This window comes from Adiantum capillus-veneris, chromosome 20 (genome assembly GCF_014529385.1).
Source record: "Adiantum capillus-veneris isolate H3 chromosome 20, ASM1452938v2, whole genome shotgun sequence".
Classification (NCBI taxonomy): Eukaryota; Viridiplantae; Streptophyta; class Polypodiopsida; order Polypodiales; family Pteridaceae; genus Adiantum; species Adiantum capillus-veneris.
Window position 1 is genome coordinate 90615004 of NC_140950.1, and position 27279 is coordinate 90642282.

At 42.3% G+C, this 27279-nt stretch overlaps 1 non-coding gene and 1 pseudogene across 1 annotated transcript; one reads left to right on the forward strand and one right to left on the reverse strand.

Annotated features, from left to right (window-relative positions):
- Positions 1-341: 341 nt before the first annotated feature.
- LOC147432872 (U5 spliceosomal RNA) lies at positions 342-457 on the forward strand (annotated as a pseudogene).
- A 1675-nt stretch (positions 458-2132) lies between these two features.
- LOC147432873 (U1 spliceosomal RNA) lies at positions 2133-2294 on the reverse strand. The gene has a single exon (XR_015185604.1). It is a non-coding gene; the product is annotated as a U1 spliceosomal RNA (small nuclear RNA).
- Between the last annotated feature and the right edge of the window lie 24985 nt (positions 2295-27279).

Consider the following 27279-nt stretch of genomic DNA (forward strand, 5'->3'; position numbering starts at 1 on the left):
TGAAGTCCCTAACATATCTTCCAGCAGCTACGGAGGTGGGTAAGATGATTCTTTCCAAGAGAGGCCCACGCAACAGGCTCAACCATATTGGGTGCACTACTGGCACGTGGCGACTTTACCCGCACTTAGAGAGCATTTTGATAGATGAAGCTGTCAAGGTAAGCGTGAACCTCGCTCCTATCCTCGGTGGGCCAAAGTATGCGGGGGTGCATATTGTCGCCCGTGGCATTTTCGAGACAGATGACTGGACGGGAGTAAGAGAGCACGGGCGGGATGATATCCCACATGCGAGGGCGCAAGGGCCATGGAGCAGGTAGCAGGAGGCCACGAAGGCGTGAAGTAAGGTGTGGGTTGAGGACAGAGCGAACTATTCTTTCGCCTTTTACTAAAGAATACCGTGTCCACGGCCCAGTTGAAGCACCATACTCTGAATTTTTGGCAAGGGGCTGCCTCCTTGTGAGGGGGCCCCTCTCAATCATATTCCAGAACGACTGATGAAGACGATGCCATAGAGCAGCCTGAGCTTGTACTCACGGGCTCCATTGAGCTTCCGATGCTCTTCTGTACAGACAAACCCTACAGAAATGGCCCGGGCCCCTTTCCATTGCTTGCCACAGGAGCAAAGCTCTGCCGCAGATTTAGTACAGTTCTTTGGATCTAAACGGCGAGACCTTCGTCCTACACTAGTTGGCCAGCAGTTTATGCAAACAAAGGGGGGTGAGAGTTTACCTCCAATGCTTTTTGTGAAGTATTATTGTGTGGACAACTGCGGAGTTGTGGTACAAAAGAAGAGGATTTTTGTTGAGACGTGCTCGAGCATATGCATCGAGAGCTATTGTGGACAAAAGAGTAACCATGAGTGTGTTTGCATACTTCTCCTAAGACTTTCGAGTGAGTGCGTCCTCGACAGACCCTAGTTGAAGCGCAATTTGATAGAAAGCCTGAGTCACGTCTCCCATTGTTGGCATAAATCCATGTTGGCGCACTGAAGGTACTGCAAGGCAGTCTGATGATGCGGTTTCACCCATCGCACGAGATTTGGTCCGCTTGTTCTTTCCACATTGTATGATGTCTGATGCAGATAAATTTCACCTAAACCCATGACACTTGTTCTCTACTCCAAACGATGTTTAGGCCATGTGCAGTGTGCTCGCCCGCAAGCTCACTCAGAAAAGAACCACAGACGCCATAGCAAAGCTATGGAACAAAGAGCACCCACAACAGATAACAGCAAGTGCAAGCGCGGTGTATCATCTACAGACACTGGCTGGCACCAAGGACTATCAAGATACAAAGGGGGTGTAGAGGTTTTACTGTGCAATGGAGACCAAAGCAACGAACGATATCTTCCACACGACATTTGCTGACCTCTCTCTCAACTGTATCACTATAATGTGGACTTACAGGTTGTCCGCCACAAAACCACTCACTGTCTCGATGTGAGAGCGGAAAGATGCCACAAAACCTACAGCCATAGATATCATCCTAGTGGACAGCTGGATATAGGAAGCATGTATTGGCGCCTGGTCATGGAAATATAATGCATGACACTGGTGAGCTCGATCCAAGGCCTGCTATTTGCCGAGCTGCAGCAAAATAGTTGGTACGCATACATATCCATGGCGATGAGGCCTTGTGTATGGAATAGAGTGAGCCGCCTGCACATGATGCTGCTGAGAGCAAAACTGCACCGTGCGGTGAACGCGTATCCATGGGAGGAGGTTGAGGTTGAGCCAAATCGATCACGACTAATGGCGAGGAGGTCCTGCGCTCAGCTGAAATCAACTAAACACCAATGATTCTCTAGAGAGTGCCGTCTGTAGATGTGAGGAAGAAATCAAGCGTCCTGCCCTCAAAGCACAAGACTAAACACCAATGATTCTCTAGAGAGTGCCGTCTGTAGATGTGAGAAAAAAGAATCAAGCGTCCTGCCCGCAAAGCACACACAAGATCCAAGCCCCGCCCCTGGACTGTGTCTCTGTTACTGCTGATTCCTTTCTAACCAGCATTCACGAGACAACCAAAACCACGTGCAGCTGTCTCTCGTAGGCATGCGTTCAGGCAGACGACGTCAGCACGGTCGTTGACGCTGATACACCACACGTAAGGCTATCTTGAAATCGGAAATTGGAATGGGGGCCGCGCGAACGCGAGCCCCCGCTGCCACAAATTATGACGTGCACTCTCCCGCAGAGGGGAGATGCTAGGGTGCGGCCCGTCCTCAGTGCAATGGAGGGGCCGACCCTAGGCCATTGGCCTTCCTGATCACCGATTGACCCCGCCCAGGTAAGTATGCTACGCTCCGGCACCCACGCCGCCTCTTATACCTGCACCGCGCGCCGGCAGCTCTTATGGGTTAAATCTCCCCTTGTGCACGAACATCCTAAACTTTTTTTCTTTTACCACTTGAGCACCGCGAAGGTACTGGTAGCGAGAAACTTTACATTGCTGTAACCTCTCAAGGTTGAGGGTTCGAGGTTCACGTGCTCCGCTTCTCCTGGGTGTCACTCTCCTCCCCATTGGGTAAGTTGTTCCCATGCCTGCCCATCCTAAACCTTTTGAGCAACGATTTGGCGATTGTGCCTGTAATATCACAACCAAAGAAAGGAAGCACCACGCCTTCCATTACTCTCATCCAAAACTAGACCTACACTGCGCAAGAGGCTATCCCCCTACGCGGGGGGGGCAAGAGATCATTCTGACAATGTCACCTCCCAAAGGCTTGGAAGATGGCCAATCCCATCCCTCAAGCCTCCTAGATGAGAGTTTGGCCCCAAGAGTTGCGACATACAAGAGACGTGGAGCAAAATAGGCCAAAAAAAAAACGTGCACCTTCTTTCCAAATAGCACATGCTATGTTCTTCCGAGGCATGCGCCATCTCTATCCAGCTGAGGTAAGACCGGGCAGGCGGCCAAGGGCTAGGACGAACATGCGATCAAGGGGTGCTTATATATTAGCAGTCTATGAGTCTATATATAGCGAGGCTGGGTGGAGAGTTGCATGGTCCAGTCCTCTCTGGTCCTTGATTGGGTATCAGAGCTCAGGGAGCAGGGTAGCCATGGAGGCATGGAGGGATTGGAAGTTTGCCTTCGGGTTCTCTCTCTCTCTCTCTCTCTCTCTCTCTCTCTCTCTCTCTCTCTCTCTCTCTCTCTCGTTGAAGAGCAGAGGAGCATCTATGCTACGAACCCACTAGGAGTGGTCATGCATATGCCAAAAACCCATGAGGAGTGGCCAAGCGATCGTGATTAGCTACTGCTGATGACAATCATAGTTAATGCAGGTTGGCAAGGTTGCATAGCAGTAAAGGCCAGTCAACCTGTGACTTGTACTACAAAGGTAGCAAGGCTCCGTACAAGGGTACTCATGAGCAAAGCTTGTGTAGCCAGAGTCGAGCAGTAAAGGCTTCAACACTTTGACATTTGTGCTTGGATTAGCAATTGGAGGGCAAAGCTTAAATTAATAAGAAGCATGCATAGAAGCTCGATTCTTTGTTGATCATCGGCGACAAGGTTGTTTTAAATTTTTCTCGACCAAGGTGACGTAATAATTACTTGCATACAATATACCTTTTAGGTTGGCCTACAAGGTCATGGCTTATTCTGCCCTTTGACATGCAAAGTTGAATATAGGCAAGGCATGTGACTTGTAAGGTCAAGCTATTTGGCAAGGCTGACTAGTGATGGCGATTCAAGAAGCCGACATGCATTTTTCTCACTAATTTGGAGTTTTGAATATGCTAGGGCATGGCTCCTAGGCAAATTTTTTGAACTCGATGCACTAAAAAATGATTATGTTATTCCATTTGTAAGGGTTTCTTCATCCGTGTATGAATTCAACCTACAACATTCTACAGATAGATTTTAGCAAGTAACAACAAGATCTGCTGCCAGTTTCAGTCATACAAGAAAGAGGAGCAAGGCTCCATAGATTTAGTTGGCCATAGATTTCATTGGCTAGTATGTCTTTCATATTTCCTCTTGTCCTATCGAGCAGAGGAAAACAACAAGGCTTCTAGGAGCACGGCTCCATATCTATAGGCATTGAGTGCATGGTCATGTCAAGGCATATATGGCTTGCCAGAGTGCATGCAAAATAAATACGTGAAGCACATTGAAAGCATGTCGGCATCCACAGCTATGAGTTGAATCCAACGTCGACAATCATGTTACAACATGCTACGACTTCCGATGCCAAGGGCGGGGATTCAAGAAAATTGATAAGTACGTTAAATTTAAATTTCAAATTTTGAACTTCTTTACTCTCGCAGAATCTTCTACAATGCCAACTTGACAAGCAAATGTTGCTTTGGTCAAGCACATTTTGGCAATTCGATGATATTTGATAGCTAAGTTTCAACAGCTATATCTTGTACTATTTGACCAAAGCAAATGTTGCTTTGGTCAAGCACATTTTGGCAACTTGATGATATTTGATAGCCAAGGCGGCCTATTAACAACACCATCACTTGGATCATCTGCTTACTAGTAGTAACCCACTTGTTCTTAGCATAATCTCGACCCCGATAGTGCCGAGCACGGATCCATCAGCATACCCCTCTTTCAATGCACTGCAAGTGATGACATTTTGGACAAGATTCTCCTCGAGCACTTATCCTCGAACCCTGCCGAGGCTGTAAAATTCCCGGATGGCACACCAATCGAGCAGACCAGACTGGAATGGAATCGACCCCTGGTGAATCTTTAACGGTCAATATCTTGGAAATCGTAAATACGATCACTGATCTGAAAAGACTGACGCGCTCCTGCAATTGAGCACTTCATCCTGGTGCATTCATTTCATTTTTGTCACCTCAGCTTTGCAGTTGCCCAATCCGGTACGGATCTGCAACCGACTTAAACTTCAAAGTGCCATAACTTCTTCACGGTAGCTCCAATCGACGAGCCGTAAAGACAGGCTGGCAGAGCACTTCAAGCACTGCAGTTCTAGATCATAATCTGTCATATGTGCTCACTTCAAGCATACTCATTTTTGGCATCATTAAGGCATATGTTGGCCCTTTTAAGCCGCATATGGCATACATTAATTATTAAACTTGGCCTGTTAACAAGCCCTGATCATTGACCATTAATCAAGTAGGTTTCAAAGACGCTTGATGTGCAGTTTTCTGAGTTTTCTGGCATCTCTCTTAGTATGGGAGCGAAGCTGCACGACATCCACCCGCTCTGAACCTGCACAGCCTCCAGTCTGTGCAACATCATTTCAATCTGCATCTGCTACGGGTACCTTAAACTCTTTGCCATCATCAGACTCACGTAACTAGTAAAGATATGAAGAATATGAAATAAGGCTTATACCCTATCATCAATGTTCTAGCTTAATCATTAGGTAGCTGCCCATCAAAAATCTATGAATTGTATCTACCGTATCTTCAAAGCATCCAATTATATGTGAAGATACTTCATCAATTGTCCAAAGAAGTCAACCGGAAGCCAGCCATGTAATCTTATTGAACGCATAACCAAAAACTCTTCTGACTTAGCATAAATCTAGAAAACAAAACCTTGTACCATGCAACCTGCTACAATAGATAGATGGTACTCTTCAAATCTGCAACTTTGCACTTTAGTAGCCCCCGAGATCAAACGGGAAACTAATCATCTATCCCACTGTGAGCATTCCTTTAAAAAAATTGCACCATCCTCCAGGATCATAGGGGAAATACAAGAATTTCCAATCATTATAGCATAAACATAAATTAACCCACAAAATCTTCATACAAACCGCCTGGATCATATGGCATATAAGTCCATTGCCCTGGACCATGCATATATCTGTCACCTCGTAGTCAGATACTGCCATATCCCCTGTGCCACTGGCTCATTCAATTGTTGATCATCAATCACAGGTAAAAGCATTGGCAGCACACCTTCACCCTCACCCGTATTGGAATCCCAATCCTGCATATCTCGTAGAGGCTCAAAATCAAGTAATGGATCATCTAACGACTGCATCAGATGATCATCGACTGCATCTGAACAAACTTTCTCATGCATGGATATAGATTGATTGTGGTATCCTTAGCATCTATATTTGAGAACCCTTCCAAAGCTTCGTCAATAAGCACCTAAGGTCTAGGTCCAGCGCTAGAGAAGGTTCCTCCATCTTGCACATCTCAGGTTGCTGCAAACTAAGATTTTCACATACACATCTGCTGTAGACTGCTCCTCAAGTCTTTTACCCTCATCCAGATATCTTTGCACTTCTGTAGCACAAAGTTCAGCATGCACATTGAAAATTTCATCTACTACTCTGTTTGAATCATCGGCACAATGAACCAATCATATTCAACATCAAGAGATTGCACTTCACTATGCCCCCTCTGAATCAGCATCATCAATTTCATGATCATTCTTGCCATAGTGAGAGCCCTGTGTCACAAATTCTCGATAGAGAATAAGTAGACCGGACTGGAACGAAACTGATCCCTGGTGAATCTTTAACGGTCAATATCTTGGAAATCGTAAACACGATCACTGATCTGAAAACACTGACGCACTCCAGCAATTGAGCACTTCAGCCTGGTGCATTCATTTCATTTTTGTCACCTCAACTGCAGTTGCCCAATCCGGTACGGATCTGCAACCGACTTAAACTTCAAAGTGCCATAACTTCTTTACGGTAGCTCCAATCGACGAGCTGTAAAGACAGGCCGGTAGAGCACTTCAAGCACTGCAATTCTAGATCATAATATGTCATCTGTGCTCACTCATTTTTGGCATAATTAAGGCATAAGTTGGCCCTTTTAAGACGCATATGGCATACATTAATCATTAAACTTGGCATGTTAACAAGCCCCGATAATTGACCATTAATTAAGTAGGTTTCAAAGAAGCTTGATGTGCAGTTTTCTGGCATCTTTCTTAGTATGGGAGCGGAGCTGCACGACATTGAGCACCTGTTAGCTAAAAGCAATCACACTCAGTTCTGTCTCATCTCCTTGATGAACTTATGGGAAGCAAGGCTTCACTTTGGGATATCTTGCGTAGAAGCTTTCAAAGTTTGGAATATGGTAGTAGCATACAAACTTGGGAAAACTTGGCAACACTCTACCTATTTTTCATTGGAGGTCGGTATGAACCAAGCCCTGAAGGCATACAGGGTACATCCGAAAGCTCTAAATTTTTCAGCATACATGGCTATGAGCCACATTCAAGTGAAGGTAACTGCTCTCAAAGGAGCGACAAAGTTAGACAATTTCAAGTTCTACTTGTATTTTTGTCTTTAACATTTCATTTGAAAAAGATTTCTCTGTTGTGCAAAGCAAAGTGCTTTGATAGACCTACTGCAAAGCAAGGCTTCTATTCAATGCCACAATACTATCCATTGAATTAGGATCAAGGATAATGGCACACATGTTTGGCAATAAAAGAACATAAGCTCACAATTATGGTATGCAATGACCAAATGTGATGTATGCGTGCAGTACACATCGTGCAAGGCATGTATAACATATGCTCACATTGTGGAGACCGTCATTGAAGCCAAGGGCTTATTTCACTATTTTTTTGATATGCATGCATGGCATGCCAATATGATGGACTCATTCCACTAAAGCATTGTTTACGCTTTTGCCATAACATCAGCTACTTCGTTCATGGAGAGTTGAGGTTGGTATATTTGCTTGTGATCATTGTATATGACTACAACGATGGGTAATTTTTGTGCACAAGGTGTTGGCAATATAAATGAATCTTTATATGGATAGCAAGTAGGCATGGCCTTGTTCTCAAGTAAATAACTCATGGGGCAACATGAACAGACTAAGGGCCTCAAAGTAGGTGATCTCTTATTTGAACACCCAAGAAACTTTAGTATGACTCCCTTGTTTCAAGGTGTTGATAATTTTCCTCTTTTGTTCATGGAGAGATATGATTTCTTCAAGATCCAATTCTAAATAAGATTCCAACTTTGAGATGATCTATGCTTAGTTGTAGCATTGATTGTGTCTCTAGGAGTGGTAATTTTAAGGGTATGACCCAAATAATTATACAATTACTCCATTGGTGTTGAGGGTCACAATTTGATCTCATCATAGTTGTACGTTCAAGAAAAAAGTTCACAATCTGCCAAAGGGTAGTGAAAAAGTTCAACTTCCAAGTTGATTCCATATGGTAGACTGTGTTGGTCATTGTTGGCTGCTAGTTTGAGCAGTATTTATACAGAGTCTAACCAAAGGGTTTACATTCCATATTTTAACCAAGGGATTTGGATTGCAAGGGCAAGGCAACACCTGTAATGGAAATGGCCTATGATCTTTGAGAATAGAGGAATTAAGAGAATTAGAGGAGCATTTTTGTGAGACTACTTTGAGAACATAGAGGGTGAACTTAATTAGCGGTAGCAACATAACCATAATACTTAATTAACTTGGCATGAACAATAATTTTTCAAGCAAGAGAGTTGGAGAACTTGATAATAGTTGAGGACCAGATTTATGTGGAGCCGGCTGTCCCCCCTCTAATAGGCTTTTGTATTATAGATTCTCCCATCAAGAGAGTCTTGGTACAATATAATCTTTGTGTTCCTTGTGACCTAGGTGATGCAATGAAGATGGAAAGCTTTCATGCATCACGAGCATAACATAATCTTTGCAAAAAGCATCGACCATCCCCTGCCTCAGTCCCAAGGCCTCACACACCTTCGAAGGTGGAGAGAGCTAGCGGGGAATGAGGGTAGGAAGAGGAAGAAGAAACATTCATAGGAGAAAGAAATAGTTCCTCACTTATCATCACTCTTCTTGCTTAGCATACATAATAGCATAGTAATGAAGATGGAGAAGATGGCAAGCTTAAGAATTGGAGCATGGCTCTTGGTTGGAATTGCATTCCATATCCAAGAGTGTTGGTGTAGGCTCTCAACTTGTCAAAAATCTTGGAAAAGGAGAAGGAGATGGAGCTCTTGCACTTTACACCTCACACAATAAGAGTGTGTGTGTGTGGGAGAGTATACCTTGCAAGCAAGCCCCTAGCTTCCTTGGTCGACCCCCTCTTCTAGCTCATGATGGAAGCTCATTGGACTCCTTCAAGCCTGGTCACTCACATGCGGAGTGCATATCAAGCAAGCATGCTAGCCTTTGGGACAAGTGTCCCCCTTTTCCCTTTGAGAGAGAGGACTTGATAAATGCATACACAATTAATTAAATTAGCTAAATTATCATTGGACCCCTTGAGAGACCAACCAATAGGCTTTAGGCACCTTATAAGTGCAACATGGAGAGGAACTGGACATGTGTCCCTGTTGCTTCATTAGGCAAGGCTTGAATTGTGTGAGGGTGTGTGTGTTCTCTCTCTAGCTCCTACAATGAGGACTCGCCCCCCCTTGTGTAGGGATGTTGTGGATTAGGTGTCTAACCTCACTCCTATCTTATTGCAAATATAGCGAGAACCACAAATATAATTGTCAATCCATGGGATGAAGCTGACTCGACTAGTGCATAGACACTACAAGAGGTTGTCAATCTCTTGTAAAACAACAAAGAACTCTCATCTAACTCAAGCTGCACTCAAATGACTAAAATCACCAAAAGCATTAAACGATATCCAAATGTTATGAAACTTCTAGGACATGTTTATAGGACCTAAGCACACATGCTTATGGTCTCAAATCTCATTTTAGGCCAAGTGCAAAAATCGTGATTATTAACAGCAGTGAGTTTTTTACCTAGTCATTTTTGACCGAGAATGCATCTAAATGCTTAGCAATGATGTCCCAATATCCCTAGTTTTTTATTTTAAAGCTTAAATTTTTACTTATGATAAAATTAGGCCGCAGGTCGGCGATGCCAAAAGCTCCGAAATACCATGAAATGCTTACATCAATGCGTAGAGCTCTTACCTGCGGTTGCAACACAACAAATACTCTTCCATGGTGAATTAGGGATTGGCAATGGTTGGAGTAATCCAGGTTGCTTCCCTCTATCATACTTAGTCGTTTGGCATACCACACATTTTGAAACATACTCTTGTATGTCCACTTTCATGGTAGGCCAATAGAAGTACGTCTCTACTCCTCGAAGAGTAGGTTGAATGCCTCTATGCCCCACATAGGGAGGAGCATGGGATCCATACATAACTTTCTCACGAAGGGAGCCAATAACGCATAGCCTATTACCATGGAGAAGATAACCATCCTGAAAGGTGAATAGTTCTTATTTCTTCCCCAATGCAGGGCTCACATTATGTCTTTAAAGTCATGGTCAATAGCATACTCATCTATCATAGAAGATAGATCATTGTGAGTCGCTATAGACACCGCATTAACTTTTGATCGTCGTGAAAATGCATCGGCCACTTGATTGTGCTTACGAGCAAATGTGAGCAATATGAAAATAAAATTGCGAAAGAAAATTTGCCCACCTCATTTGTTTGTCGGAAATCTTGGTTTGGGTCATGAAGTACTTGAGACTTTGGTGGTCTGTTCACAAAATAAATGGAGTCCCCAATAGATAGTGCTTCCATGTGTCTAGGACATGTAGAACAACTAAAAGCTCTTTTCCGTATATGCCCAAGACTCGTTTATCGGCATTGAGCCTTGGGCTCTCATATGCTATGGCATGCCCTTCTTGGAGCAAAACTGCTCCAAGGCAATCACCACAAGCATCACATTGGAACTTAAATGGCTTTGAGAGATCTGGAAGCATAAGGACTGGTTGGGAGGTAAGCTTCTCTTTGAGCTTGTTAAAAGCATTTTTCTCTTTAGCAGTCCATGAGTACTTAACGTTCTTTTTTGTTAAGTCATGTAATGGTCTTGCTATTTGAGAGAATTTTTCTATGAAGCGTCTATAGTATGCACATATACCAATAAAGCTTCTTAGCTCATGTAGATTCCTTGGGTTAGGCCATGCTTTTATTACCTCTAACTTTGATGGATCCATACGGATACCATCTTGAGAGATAATATGACGTAAGTATTGAATCTCTTGAAGGAAAAATTTGCTCTTCTTTTTATTGATAAAAAGCTTGTTCTCCCTCAAAGCTTGAAAAATCACTTGGAGATGTTTCTTGTGTTCCTCCAAGGACTTGAAGTAGATGATGATATCATCAAAGAATACTCCAGTGAATTTGCAATAGGGTCTACAGATTTTCTCCATTAAACGATTGAATGTGGTTGGTGCATTAGTCAAGCAAAAAGACATGACTAGATATTCATAAAGACCAAACGTTGTACAGAACGTGGTCTTTTGAATATCTTCATTCACTATCGTTATTTGATGATAGCCACTTTTAAGGTCAATCCTATTGAAGTAGGTAGAGCTTTATAGCTTATCAAATAGATCTTCTACCCGCGGTATGGGAAATTTGTTTTTGATAGTGATATGGTTTGAGTGTGGATTAGTGCTCGATAGTCCACACACATGCGGTATGTACCATCTTTCTTTTGCACTAAAAGGACTGGTGAACAAAAGGGAGATGATCTAGGCCTCACCATCCCTTTGTCTACCAATTCTTGTACTTGCCTCATGATCTCCTCTTGTTGAGCTTGGGAAACTCGATAAGGACGCTTGTTAGGCAGTGAGCTTCCTAGTAGGAGCTCAATTCGATGGTCATCATCCCCTTGTTTTGGAGGTAAGTCCATAGGGATATCATCGATGAACACATCTTGGAATCCATTTAGAAAATTATGTTAAGTATGGAGCTTGATGCAGTAATTTTCTGTATTAAAAACGCACATTTGTAAGGCCCTTGTTGTAAGGAGAAGCTATCGTGCGTGAATAAAATTCACTCACCAAAAATCAAAATTTTCACTCATCAAAATATTCTTTTTCATCGAAATATTATCGTTGGACAGTGGCCAAAAAGTGATCGAAAAACGGTGGTCGAAAAACGACCGGTTGGTTGGCCGATTGGTCGGTGGCCGATGGTCGGAAGTCAATGGCCGATGGCCAAATTCAAATCAGACTTGTCTTCTCAAGGGCGGCCACACATGGACTCATGGAAGAATCCAACTCAGACTTGTCTACACAAGGGCGGCTACACACGGCTGTCTCTCATGAGAGAGGGCAACCCTTTTGGCCTTTAAGAGGAGGCCTTTTCTACACACATTTTGGAGTGTGAAGTCGATGCAACAAGGTGGGTGTGAGGTGGTGAGAGTGAAGCAAGGCAGAGCTCTATTAAGGTATAATCTCTTTGTAATCTACTTCTTCTTTGAAGTACTAAAGCCATTGAGTGGTTGCTTTCTTGTGGATGTAGCCCAATTTGGGTGAACCATGTATATCATGTGCTCTCTCTCTCTCTCTCTATCTCTCTCTATAATCTCTCGTGTGTGTGAAAATTTGTCTCTCTCCATTAAGTAAGCTACTTAAATATCTATTTAGCTATGTCTTATTTCCTAACAACTGGTATCAAAGCAAGGTTTTCTTGTAGCTAAAGTATCTCAAGGAAAGGATTCCTTGAATTGAGTGGGAGTAATGGCAGAGGAAGGGAAGCTCAAGATCGAGGAGTTCAATGGAAAAAACTACCAACATTGGAAGATGCAAGACTATCTCTACCAGAAGGACCTTTATCTGCCTTTAGGCGGTCTTGCAAAGAAGCCCACAACAATGGAAAATGAAGCATGGATTGTCCTGGATCCAAAGGCATTAGGAACAATCCAGCTAAGCTTGGCGTCAATAGTGGCCTTTAGTGTTTTGAAGATGAAGACCATGGAGGACTTGATGAAGTCACTTGCAACCTCTATGAGAAACCATCGGCGTCCAAAAAGTATTTCTCATGAAAAAGCACTTGTTCAATCTAAACATGGCAAAGAATGGTTCAGTTGCAGAACACCTAAATGACTTTAACACCAACATAAGTCAACTTCGATCTGTGAAAATCAATTTTGATGTCAAAGTACGAGCTCTCCTTATACTATCGTCTCTACTGGATAGTTGGGACAGCTTTGTGATGGCTGTAAGTAACTCCATCTCTGGCACAAATACTCTTAAGTTTGATGATGTTGTGGGTGTTTTTTTAAGCAAGATCAAGTGTTGCACTATCAGTGGAAACAAGAGGAAGGCCTAAAGAGAGGTTCAAAAACCAAAAGGGTCGCGATCGCTCAAGGCGGACCCACTAGGAGTGGTCATGCATATGCCAAAAACCCATGAGGAGTGGCCAAGCGATCGTGATTAGCTACTGCTGATGACAATCATAGTTAATGCAGGTTGGCAAGGTTGCATAGCAGTAAAGGCCAGTCAACCTGTGACTTGTACTACAAAGGTAGCAAGGCTCCGTACAAGGGTACTCATGAGCAAAGCTTGTGTAGCCAGAGTCGAGCAGTAAAGACTTCAACACTTTGACATTTGTGCTTGGATTAGCAATTGGAGGGCAAAGCTTAAATTAATAAGAAGCATGCATAGAAGCTCGATTCTTTGTTGATCATCGGCGACAAGGTTGTTTTAAATTTTTCTCGACCAAGGTGACGTAATAATTACTTGCATACAATATACCTTTTAGGTTGGCCTACAAGGTCATGGCTTATTCTGCCCTTTGACATGCAAAGTTGAATATAGGCAAGGCATGTGACTTGTAAGGTCAAGCTATTTGGCAAGGCTGACTAGTGATGGCGATTCAAGAAGCCGACATGCATTTTTCTCACTAATTTGGAGTTTTGAATATGCTAGGGCATGGCTCCTAGGCAAATTTTTTGAACTCGATGCACTAAAAAATGATTATGTTATTCCATTTGTAAGGGTTTCTTCATCCGTATATGAATTCAACCTACAACATTCTACAGATAGATTTTAGCAAGTAACAACAAGATCTGATGCCAGTTTCAGTCATACAAGAAAGAGGAGCAAGGCTCCATAGATTTAGTTGGCCATAGATTTCATTGGCTAGTATGTCTTTCATATTTCCTCTTGTCCTATCGAGCAGAGGAAAACAACAAGGCTTCTAGGAGCACGGCTCCATATCTATAGGCATTGAGTGCATGGTCATGTCAAGGCATATATGGCTTGCCAGAGTGCATGCAAAATAAATACGTGAAGCACATTGAAAGCATGTCGGCATCCACAGCTATGAGTTGAATCCAACGTCGACAATCATGTTACAACATGCTACGACTTCCGATGCCAAGGGCGGGGATTCAAGAAAATTGATAAGTACGTTAAATTTAAATTTCAAATTTTGAACTTCTTTACTCTCGCAGAATCTTCTACAATGCCAACTTGACAAGCAAATGTTGCTTTGGTCAAGCACATTTTGGCAATTCGATGATATTTGATAGCTAAGTTTCAACAGCTATATCTTGTACTATTGAGAGAAATCTCATGATTCTCCATAAGGTGCATGATTTTGCAGAGTGATTCCTCTATGAAAGATTGACAATGTCGATTCTCTTTTGCTTTGACATTTGTGTGTCAACCCGATGTCGGGGGATATGTGTTCACTACGTGAGAATGGCATGCGCGGGCCTCTGGCTGTGGGAGGTGTGAAAGAGAGAGAACAAGAGACACTGATAGCTCTGGCAATCACCGCAATCATCAATTAATTGAATATTACCTGAGTACAACTTAGTCCTTAGCCAAGGCGGCCTATTAATAGCACCATCACTTGGATCATCTGCTTACTAGGAGTTTAAGCTCCCTTTTACAGGATTAACCGGGCCGTTAACGACACCGGACTTAACAAAATGATTAATCAAACATTAGCTGATGATGGTGATGGAAACTCCCTCATGTCGCTTCATCTGCTTTGATTGCCCGTGGATTCTGCAGTCTTCAATTCAGTTCACTGCCTTGATCATCAATGCTTTGGACCGGCTTAATTGCCATTCTCTAATTGTAACTTCCTCTTGCTTCTTACCTTGCTTTGTTTACCGTGCATGCGTTCTCCTGCTTTCTTCTCTTGCTTTGGTTCAAGACCAAGCTCGCCTCTCCTGCTTCGATCGAGCTCGCCTTCTCAAGATTATTTGCTTTAATCCTTGACAAGCTTCTTCCAAGCTTCGACCTCCATCTTCCTTGCTTGCATGCCTCGACAAGCTTATCCCTTGGTTGCTTCGACCAAGCTTCAAGCTCCTTCCCCTTCTTGCTTGCTCATGACCTCTCAAGCTTCACAAGAACCGAGAGAGAGAAAGCGCTTTGTCTTGTCCAAGCTCGGAAGAGAGAGAAAGAGCTTTGACTGCTTCGAGCATGAGAGCGAGAGAGATGGAGCTTTGCTCCTTGCTGCGACCCCTCCCCACCTTCATAACCTTTGCCAAGCTTGCCCTCGTTCAACTCCTCTTTCCTTCTTCTTTGTTTGCTCACCTTCCTTCTATTGTTGATGCCCTCCTATAATAGCTCCCCAGGTTTTTGCCCCCACCACGCAATCACGGCGCCGTGACTGACGTGGCGTGGGAAAGAGTTCGAGGACGTGGCAGGGTCGGGGTTCGAGCGTCACCAAATCAGGCAGTACTGGCACCGAAACCGAGCACGCTGGCGAGTTACGCATTTTCTCCTTCCTGGCCGTGCTCAACCGAGCTCTCTACAGCCCAACGCGATCTCCTTTCTCTGCCTTGCACTCTTCTCCCGCTGCTCGCATGCTCATGGCCACGTTTTCCTTCCCCCTTTACACACAATGGGTGGCCATTGTTTTTAATGGCTTTTGTTTTTAAATTGGGCGGCCACACCCCCTTACTTTGGGCGGCCTTTTCTCTCATTGGGCGGCCTTATGCCTTGTAAGGGCACCACATTCGGGCATACATGCCGACTAAAGCATCGCCAAGCACCACAGTCGGCATACATACTGAGTAAAGCATCGGCTGAATATGTGTTATTTCAAGTAACCCACTTGTTCTTAGCATAGTCTTTAAGAAACACGCGAGTGAGTTTTTCGGCACAATATATTTCTCCAATATCCATTACTTTGTATATACGTTCAATCAAAGCATTATCAAATGTATACATCTCGACCCCGATAGTGCCAAGCACGGATCCATCAGCATACCCCTCTTTCAATGCACTGCAAGTGATGACATTCCGGACAAGATTCTCCTCGAGCACTTATCTGCGAAACCTGCCGAGGCTGTAAAATTCCCAGATGGCACACCGATCGAGCAGACTAGACTGGAACGGAACCGACCCCTAGTGAATCTTTAACGGTCAATATCTTGAAATCGTAAATACGATCACTGATCTGAAAAGACTGATGCGCTCCAGCAATTGAGCACTTCAGCCTGGTGAATTCATTTCATTTTTGTCACCTCAGCTTTGCAGTTGCCCAATCCGGTACGGATCTGCAACCGACTTAAACTTCAAAGTGCCATAACTTCTTCACGGTAGCTCTAATCGACGAGCCGTAAAGACAAGCTGGTAGAGCACTTCAAGCATTGCAATTCTAGATCATAATCTGTTATATGTGATCACTTCAAGCATACTCATTTTTGGCATCATTAAGGCATATGTTGGCCCTTTTAAGCCGCATATGGCATACATTAATCATTAAACTTGGCATGCTAACAAGCCCTGATCATTGACCATTAATCAAGTAGGTTTCAAAGAAGCTTGATGTGCAATTTTCTGGCATCTTTCTTAGTATGGGAGCGGAGCTGCACGACATCCACCCGCTCTGAACCTACACAGCCTCCAGTCTGTGCCAACATCATTTCAATCTGCATCTGCTACGGGTACCTTAAACTCTTTGCCATCATCAGACTCACGTAACTAGTAAAGATATGAAGAATATGAAATAAGGCTTATACCCTATCATCAATGTTCTAGCTTAATCATTAGGTAGCTACCTATCAAAAATCTATAAACTGTATCTGCCGTATCTTCAAAGCATCCAATTATGAAAAACATGTTTAGTGAACCCCGCCAGACTCAAGTGCTCCAGTTAATGATGCACACGGCTTGACCATTAAGCTCGCTTTAAGGAACCCTGTCAAGCTCAAGTATGCCTTACTCTGTCTGCACACGGAATGGCCATCAAGTCCTTTACTTCAAGTTCTGGTAGCAGAACCAACTTAAAAGATGTGAAGATACTTCATCAATTGTCCAAAGAAGTCAACTGGAAGCCAGCCATGTAATCTTATTGAACGCATAACCAAAAACTCTTCTGACTTAGCATAAATCTAGAAAACAAAACCTTGTACCATGCAACCTGCTACAACAGATAGCTGGTACTCTTCAAATCTGCAACTTTGCACTTTAGTAGCCCCCGAGATCAAACGGGAAACTAATCATCTATCCCACCATGATCATTCCTTTAAAAAATTTGCACCATCCTCCAGGATCATAGGGAAAATACAAGAATTTCCAATCATTATAGCATAAACATAAATTAACCCACAAAATCTTCATATAAACCGCCTGGATCATATGGCATATAAGTCCATTGCCCTGGACCATGCATATATCTGTCACCTCGTAGTCAGATACTGCCATATCCCCTGTGCCACTGGCTCATTCAATTGTTGATCATCAATCACAGGTAAAAGCATTGGCAGCGCACCTTCACCCTCACCCGTATTGGAATCCCGATCCCGCATATCTCGTAGAGGCCAAAATCAAGTAATGCATCATCTAACAACTGCATCAGATGATCATCGACTGCATATGAACAAACTTTCTCATGCATGGATATAGATTGATTGGTATCCTTAGCATCTGTATTTGAGAACCCTTCCAAAGCTTCGTCCAATAAGCACATAAGGTCTAGGTCCAACGCTAGAGAAGGTTCCTCCATCTTGCACATCTTAGGTTGCTGCAAACTAAGATTTTCACATATAACATGCATACTAAACACATCTGCTGTAGACTGCTCCTCAAGTCTTTTACCCTCATCCAGATATCTTTGCACTTCTGTAGCACAAAGTTCAGCATGCACATTGAAAATTTCATCTACTGCCCTGTCTGTATCATCGGCACAATGAACCAATCATATTCAACAAGAGATTCCACTTCACTATGCACCCCCTCTGAATCAGCATCATCAATTTCATGATCATTCTGCCATAGTGAGAGCCCTGTGTCACAAATTCTCGATAGAGAAGAAGTAGACCGGACTGGAACGAAACCGACCCCCGGTGAATCTTTAACGGTCAATATCTTGGAAATCGTAAATACGATCACTGATTTGAAAAGACCGACGCGCTCCAGTAATTGAGCACTTTAGCCTGGTGCATTCATTTCATTTTTGTCACCTCAACTGCAGTTGCCCAATCTGGTACGGATCTGCAACCGACTTAAACTTCAAAGTGGCATAACTTCTTCACGGTAGCTCCAATCGATGAGTTGTAAAGACAGGCCAGTAGAGCACTTCAAGCACTGCAGTTCTAGATCATAATATGTCATCTGTGCTCACTCATTTTTGGCATCATTAAGGCATAAGTTGGCCCTTTTAAGCCGCATATGGCATACATTAATCATTAAACTTGGCCTGTTAACAAGCCCTGATCATTGACCATTAATTAAGTAGGTTTCAAAGAAGCTTACTGTGCAGTTTTCTGGCATCTTTCTTAGTATGGGAGCGGAGCTGCATGACATTGAGCACCTGTTAGCTAAAAGCAATCACACTCAGTTCTGTCTCATCTCCTCGATGAACTTATGCGAAGCAAGGCTTCACTTTGGGATATCTTGCGTAGAAGCTTTCAAAGTTTGGAATATGGTAATAGAATACAAACTTGGGAAAACTTGGCAACATTCTACCTATTTTTCATTGGAGGTCGGTATGAACCAAGCCCTGAAGGCATACAGGGTACATCCGAAAGCTCTAAATTTTTCAGCATACATGGCTATGAGCCACATTCAAGTGAAGGTAACTGCTCTCAGAGGAGCGACAAAGTTAGACAATTTCAAGTTCTACTTGTATTTTTGTCTTTAACATTTCATTTGAAAAAGATTTCTCTGTTGTGCAAAGCAAAGTGCTTTGATAGACTTACTGCCAAGCAAGGCTTCTATTCAATGCCACAATACTATCCATTGAATTAGGATCAAGGATAATGGCACACATGTTTGGCAATAAGAGAACATAAGCTCACAATTATGGTATGCAATGACCAAATGTGATGTATGCGTGCCAGGACACATCGTGCAAGGCATGTATAACATATGCTCACATTGTGGAGACCGTCATTGAATCCAAGGGCTTATTTCACTATTTTTTTGATATGCATGCATGGCATGCCAGTATGATGGACTCATTCCACTAAAGCATTGTTTACGCTTTTGCCATAACATCAGCTACTTCGTTCATGGAGAGTTGAGGTTGGTATATTTGCTTGTGATCATTGTATATGACTACAACGATGGGTAATTTTTGTGCACAAGGTGTTGGCAATATAAATGAATCTTTATATGGATAGCAAGTAGGCATGGCCTTGTTATCAAGTAAATAACTCATGGGGCGACATGAACAGACTAAGGGCCTCAAAGTAGGTGATCTCTTATTTGAACAGCCAAGAAACTTTAGTATGACTCCCTTGTTTCAAGGTGTTGATAATTTTCCTCTTTTGTTCATGGAGAGATATGATTTCTTCAAGATCCAATTCTAAATAAGATTCCAACTTTGAGATGATCTATGCTTAGTTGTAGCATTGATTGTGTCTCTAGGAGTGGTAATTTTAAGCGTATGACCCAAATAATTATACAATTACTCCATTGGTGTTGAGGGTCACAATTTGATCTCATCACAGTTCTACGTTCAAGAAAGAAGTTCACAATCTGCCAAAGGGTAGTGAAAAAGTTCAACTTTCCAAGTTGATTCCAATCAAGATATGGTAGACTGTGTTGGTCATTGTTGACTGCTAGTTTGAGCAGTATTTATACACAGTCTAACCAAAGGGTTTACATTCCAGATTTTAACCAAGGGATTTGGATTACAAGGGCAAGGCAACACATGTAATGGAAATGGCCTATGATCTTTGAGAATAGAGGAATTAAGAGAATTAGAGTGAGCATTTTTGTGAGACTACTTTGAGAACATAGAGGGTGAACTTAATTAGCCGTAGCAACATAACCATAATACTTAATTAACTTGGCATGAACAATACTTTTTCAAGCAAGAGAGTTAGAGAACTTGATAACAGTTGAGGACCAGATTTATGTGGAGTCGGCGCTCCCCCCTCCAATAGGCTTTTGTATTATAGATTCTCCCATCAAGAGAGTCTTGGTACAATATAATCTTTGTGCTCCTTGTGACCTAGGTGATGCAATGAAGATGGAAAGCTTCATGCATCACGAGCATAACATAATCTTTGCAAAAAGCATTGACCATCCCCGACCTCAGTCCCAAGGCCTCAAACACCTTCAAAGGTGGAGAGAGCTAGCGGGGAATGAGAGTAGGAAGAGGAAGAAGAAACATTCATAGGAGAAAGAAATAGTTCCTCACTTATCATCACTCTTCTTGCTTAGCATACATAAAATAGCATAGTAATGAAGATGGAGAAGATGGCAAGCTTAAGAATTGGAGCATGGCTCTTGGTTGGAAATGCATTCCATATCCAAGAGTGTTGGTGTAGGCTCTCAACTTCTCAAAAATCTTGGAGAAGGAGAAGGAGATGGAGCTCTTGCACTTTGCACCTCACACAATAAGAGTGTGTGTGTGTGGGAGAGTATACCTTGCAAGCAAGCCCCTAGCTTCCTTGGTCGACCCCCTCTTCTAGCTCATGATGGAAGCTCATTGGACTCCTTCTAGCTTGGTCACTCACATGTGGAGTGCATATCAAGCAAGCATGATGGCCTTTGGGACAAGTGTCCTCCTTTTCCCTTTGAGAGAGAGGACTTGATAAATGCATACACAATTAATTAAATTAGCTAAATTATCATTGGACCCCTTGAGAGGCCAACCAATAGGCTTTAGGCACCTTATAAGGGCAACATGGAGAGGAACTGGACATGTGTTTGAAGAGTTTGAGTTCAAGTTGAAAGTAGATCACACGAGCCGGTCTCATTTGGCGGATATCTAGTCAACAAAGAGGTCAAATTACCAATTTATCCAAGGGTAGTGCGAGAGGAGGACAAACACGGCACAATCATTCTTTCCAAAGCTTACAACTTGGAAGAGGTGCATACCAACAATGAGGTGCAGTATCTTACTTTGCATCTGGGTCTAAAGGAGTGTATTGAATTTGCATATCAGGATTAGTAGTGAAAGGTGATACTTTGTTCGGTTATCAAACAAGTTTTGGGCCAATGGCAGGTAAAGAGAGATCCTCTCAAGAATTGATATTTCTCTATAAAGAAGCTGTTGAAGTTTTGTGAGGGTGTGTGTGTTCTCTCTCTAGCTCCTACAATGAGGACTCGCCCCCCCTTGTGTAGGGATGTTGTGGATTAGGTGTCTAACCTCACTCCTATCTTATTGCAGACATAGCGAGAACCACAAATATAATTGTCAATCCATGGGACGAAGCTGACTCGACTAGTGCATAGAGGCTACAAGAGGTTGTCAATCTCTTGGAAAACAACAAAGAACTCTCATCCAACTCAAGCTACACTCAAATGACTGAAATCATCAAAACCTAATCGCTCATTGATAAACAAATCACATCCGTTACAGCATCAAACGATATCCAAACGTTATGAAACTTCTAGGACATGTTTATAGGACCTAAGCACACATGCTTATGGTCTCAAATCTCACTTTAGGCCAAGTGCAAAAATCGTGATTATTAACAGCAGTGAGTTTTTTACCTAGTCATTTTTTTACTGAGAATGCATCTAAATGCTTAGCAATGATGTCCCAATACCCCTAGTTTTTTATTTTAAAGCTTAAATTTTTACTTATGATAAAATTAGGCCGCAGGTCGGTGATGCCAAAAGCTCCGAAATACTGTGAACTGCTTACGTCAATGCGTAGAGCTCTTACCTGCGGTTGCAACACAACAAATACTCTCCCATGGTGAATTAGGGATTGGCAATGGTTGGAGTAATCCAAGTTGCTTCCCTCTATCATACTTAGTATTTTGGTATACCACACATTTTGAAATATACTCCTGTATTTCCACTTTCATGGTAGGCCAATAGAAGTACGTCTCTACTCCTCGAAGAGTAGGTTGAATGCCTCTATGCCCCACATAGGGAGGAGTATGGGATCCATACATAACGTTCTCACGAAGGGAGCCAATAACACATAGCCTATTACCATGGAGAAGATAACCATCCTGAAAGGTAAATGGTTCTTATTTCTTCCCCAATGCAGGGCTCACATTATGTCTTTAAAGTCATGGTCAATAGCATACTCATCTATCATAGAAGATAGATCATTGTGAGTCGCTATAGACACCGCATTAACTTTTGATCGTCGTCAAAATGCATCAGCCACTTGTTTGTGCTTACGAGCAAATGTGAGCAATATGAAAATAAAATTACGAAAGAAAATTTGTCCACCTCATTTGTTTGTCGGAAAGCTTGGTTTGGGTCATGAAGTACTTGAGACTCTGGTGGTCTGTTCGCAAAATAAATGGAGTCCCCAATAGATAGTGCTTCCATGTGCTAGGACATGTAGAACAACTAAAAGCTCTTTTCCATATATGCCCAAGACTCGTTTATCGGCATTGAGCCTTCGGCTCTCATATGCTATGGCATGCCCTTCTTGGAGCATAACTGCTCCAAGGCAATCACCACAAGCATCACATTGGAACTTAAATGGCTTTGAGAGATCTGGAAGCATAAGGACTGGTTGGGAGGTAAGCTTCTCTTTGAGCTTGTCAAAAGCATTTTGCTCTTTAGCAGTCCATGAGTACTTAACGTTCTTTTTTGTTAAGTCATGTAATGGTCTTGATATTTGAGAGAATTTTGCTATGAAGCGTCTATAGTATGCACATATACCAATAAAGCTTCTTAGCTCATGTAGATTCCTTGGGTTAGGCCATGCTTTTATTACCTCTAACTTTGATGGATCCATACGGATACCATCTTGAGAGATAATGTGACCTAAGTATTGAATCTCTTGAAGGAAAAATTTGCTCTTCTTTTTATTGATAAAAAGCTTGTTCTCCCTCAAAGCTTGAAAAATCACTTGGAGATGTTTCTTGTGTTCCTCCAAGTACTTGGAGTAGATGATGATATCATCAAAGAACACTCCAGTGAATTTGCGATAGGGTCTACATATTTTCTCCATTAATTAAATGATTGAATGTGGTTGGTGCATTAGTCAAGCAAAAAGACATGACTAGATATTCATAAAGACCAAACGTTGTACAGAACGTGGTCTTTTGAATATCTTCATTCACTATCGTTATTTGATGATAGCCACTTTTAAGGTCAATCCTATTGAAGTAGGTAGAGCCTTATAGCTTATCAAATAGATCTTCTACCTACGGTATGGGAATTTTTTTTTTGATAGTGATATGGTTTGAGTGTGGATTAGTGCTCGATAGTCCACACACATGCGGTATGTACCATCTTTCTTTTGCACTAAAAGGACTGGTGAACAAAAGGGAGATGAGCTAGGCCTCACCATCCCTTTGTCTACCAATTATTGTACTTGCCTCATGATCTCCTCTTGTTGAGCTTGGGAAACTCGATAAGGACGCTTGTTAGGCAGTGAGCTTCCTAGTGGGAGCTCAATTCGATGGTGATCATCCCCTTGTTTTGGAGGTAAGTCCATAGGGATATCATCGATGAACACATCTTGGAATCCATTTAGAAAATTATGTTAAGTATGGAGCTTAATGCAATAATTTTCTGTATTAAAAACGCACATTTGTAAGGCCCTCGTTATAAGGAGAAGCTATCGTGCGTGAATAAAATTCACTCACCAAAAATCAAAATCTTCACTCATCAAAATATTCTTTTTCATCGAAATATTATCGTTGGACAGCGGCCAAAAAGTGATCGAAAAACGGCGGCCGAAAAGTGGTCGAAAAACGACCGGTTGGTTGGCCGAGTGGTCGGTGGCCGAATGCCAAATTCAAATCGGACTTGTCTTCTCAAGGGCGGCCACACATGGACTCATGGAAGAATCCAACTCAGACTTGTCTACACAAGGGCAACTACACATGGCTGTCTCTCATGAGAGAGGGTAGCCCTTTTGGCCTATAAAAGGAGGCCTTTTCTACACACATTTTGGAGTGTGAAGTTGATGCAACAAGGTGGGTGTGTGGTGGTGAGAGTGAAGCAAGGCAAGAGCTCTATTAAGGGTATAATCCCTTTGTAACCTACTTCTTCTTTGAAGTACTAAAGCCATTGAGTGGCTGCTTTCCTGTGGATGTAGCCCAATTTGATGAACCACTTATATCATGTGTGCTCTCTCTCTCTCTCTCTCTCTATAATCTCTCGTGTGTGAAAATTTGTCTCTCTCCATTAAGTAAGCTACTTAAATATCTATTTAGCTATGTCTTATTTCCTAACAACTGGTATCAAAGTAAGGTTTTCTTGTAGCTAAAGTATCTCAAGGAAAGGATTCCTTGAATTGAGTGGGAGTAATGGAAGAGGAAGAGAAGCTCAAGATCGAGGAGTTCAATGGAAAAAACTACCAACATTGGAAGATGCAAGACTATCTCTACCAGAAGGACCTTTATCTGCCTTTAGGCGGTCTTGCAAAGAAGCCCATAACAATGGAAAATGAAGCATGGATTGTCCTTGACCAATTGTCCTTGACCAAAAAGCATTAGGAACAATCCGGCTAAGCTTGGCGTCAATAGTGGCCTTTAGTGTTTCGAAGATGAAGACCATGGAGAACTTGATGAAGTCACTTGATGGCCTCTATGAGAAACCATCGGCGTCCAAAAAGTATTTCTCATGAAAAAGCACTTGTTCAATCTAAACATGGCAAAGAATGGTTCAGTTGCAGAACACCTAAATGACTTTAACACCAACATAAGTCCACTTCGATCTGTGAAAATCAATTTTGATGTCAAAGTGCGAGCTCTCCTTATACTATCGTCTCTACTGGATAGTTGGGACAACTTTGTGATGGCTGTAAGTAACTCCATCTCTGGCACAAATACTCTTAAGTTTGATGATATTGTGGGTGTTTTTCTAAGCAAGGAAATGCGAAGGAGAAGCACATGTGAATCATCAAGTGTTGCACTATCAATGGAAACAAGAGGAAGGCCTAAAGAGAGGTTCAAAAACCAAAAGGGTCGCGATCGCTCAAGGCGGAGCAAGTCACTCACAAAGTCAGTTCTTGAATGTTAGAATTGCGGCAAGAAGGGCCATGTCAAGAATAATTAATGGTCTAAGAAGAAGAAGAAAGAGTTGGAGTCTCAGGATAACAAGCCAACATCGAAGGCCAATGTGGCAGGTAAATTAGAGCAAGATGCTCTAACTCTCTCATTAGACAATGTGTCTAATTCCTGGATAATAGAATCTGGGGCTTCATTCCATGTGGCACCGTACAAACAACATTTCCAAGATTACACCAAAGGTAATTTTGGGTATGTATACTTGGGAGATAATAAAGCTTGTGAAATTGTCGACAGAGGTACAATTTGTGTCAAAACTACTAGTGGAAATCAATGGAAGCTTATTAAAGATGTTAGGCATGTTCCTTTGCAAAAATTTGATCTCTACAGGACAATTGGACGATGAAGGTCACAACATTGTATTCAAAAACAAACGCTGGAAGATGATTTTTGGTTGTTGCCAAAGGATAAAAGGTTGGTACACTTTACTTGTGTACTGTCAACACACAATCTTCAGCTTGTGCAATAGCCACAAAAATCGACAGTGCGGTGTGGCACTACCGGCTTGGGCATATGAGTGCTAAAGGAATGCAAATCCTTCAAATAAAGAAGCTTCTACCATGTTTGAAAGAAGTGGACTTGAGTTCTGTGGAGATTGTGTTTATGGTAAACAAAAGAGGGAAAAATTTCAAAAAATAAGAAATGAAGGAAAAATACAAAACTTGAGTTGGTTCATTCTGATGTTTGGGGTACTGCAAGTACACCATCACTTGGTGGCTCATTGTACTATGTAACATTCATTGACGATGCGACTAGGAAAACATGGGTTTATGTAATGCAGAATAAATCTAGTGTGTTTTTCATATTTCAAATGTGGAAAGTCTTTGTGGAGAATGAAGCAGGTACCAGGGTTAAATGCCTCAGATTTGACAATGGAGGCAAATATTGCAGCCAAGCTTTTGAAATCTTTTGTGCTAGCAATGGCATTAGGAGGCAAAAGACAACCCCAAGGACATATCAACAAAATGGGATTTCAAAAAGGATGAACATGACAATCATGCAGCGAGCACAAAACATGCGGCTACATGCAGGCCTACTGCTTGAGCTTTGGATGGAAGCTGTAAGTACCTATGTGTACTTAATCAACCACTCACCCTCAACAACATTGGATGGGGGCGTTCCATAAGAGGCATCTACAAGTAAACCGGAGAATTATGCATTTCTCAAAGTGTTTGGGTGTGAGGCTTTCATGCACATAGATAGAAGTCTAAGGTCAAAGCTAGATGCAACGTCCAAAAAGTGTTTCTTCATTGGCTATGGAGAGGGTGACTTTGGGTATCGCCTATGGATTCCTGAAGATGGTAAAATATTTAGAAGTAGGGATGTAATTTTTAACGAACAAAATATAAACAAAGATTACCTGGAAAGAAAACAAACATATAAAATAGGTGATGAGTACATGGAGCTTGAGGATGGTCAAGACTCAAGGAGTGCAAACGGTGACAACGTGCAACCATGTCAACCAAATGAGGAGCCTCAACATATTCCCTGAAGATCCACAAGAGCAAGTAGACCTCCAGAAAGGTTCATTCCTTCCTTCGACCATCTCTTGATCTCACATTCTGGAGAGCTAGAATCATACAAAGAAGCTATGCATTACGAATCCAAAGAAGAATGGATGAAGAGCATGCAAGTGGAGATGGACTCATTACATCACAACCAAACATAGGAGTTGGTTGATTTTCCTAAAGGCAAGTGGGTATTGCAGAACAAATGGGTGTATAAGCTGAAGGAAGAAAGAGGTGGAAGAAAAGGACAAGTCCAGGTGTGGATTGGCTTCCAAACCTCACTCTCATCTTATTGCAAACATAGTGAGAACCACGAGCATAATTGTCAATCCATAGGATGAAGCTGACTTGACTAGTGCATGGAGGCTACAAGAGGGTGTCAATCTCTTGGAAAACAATAGACAACTTGCATCTAACTCAAGCTACACTCAAATGACCTAAGTCATCAAAAGCTAGTCGCTAAATCAACAAGCAAACCATGATCGTTAGAGCATCAAATGACACCCGAATGCTATAATACTTCTAGGACAAGTATATAAGACCTAAGCACACATGCTTATGGTCTCAAATTTCACTTTCAATGAGTGGAAAAAAATGTGATTATTAAGAGCAATAAGACTTTGACCTAGTCGTTTCTGATCCCGAATGCATCTAAATGCTTAACAATGA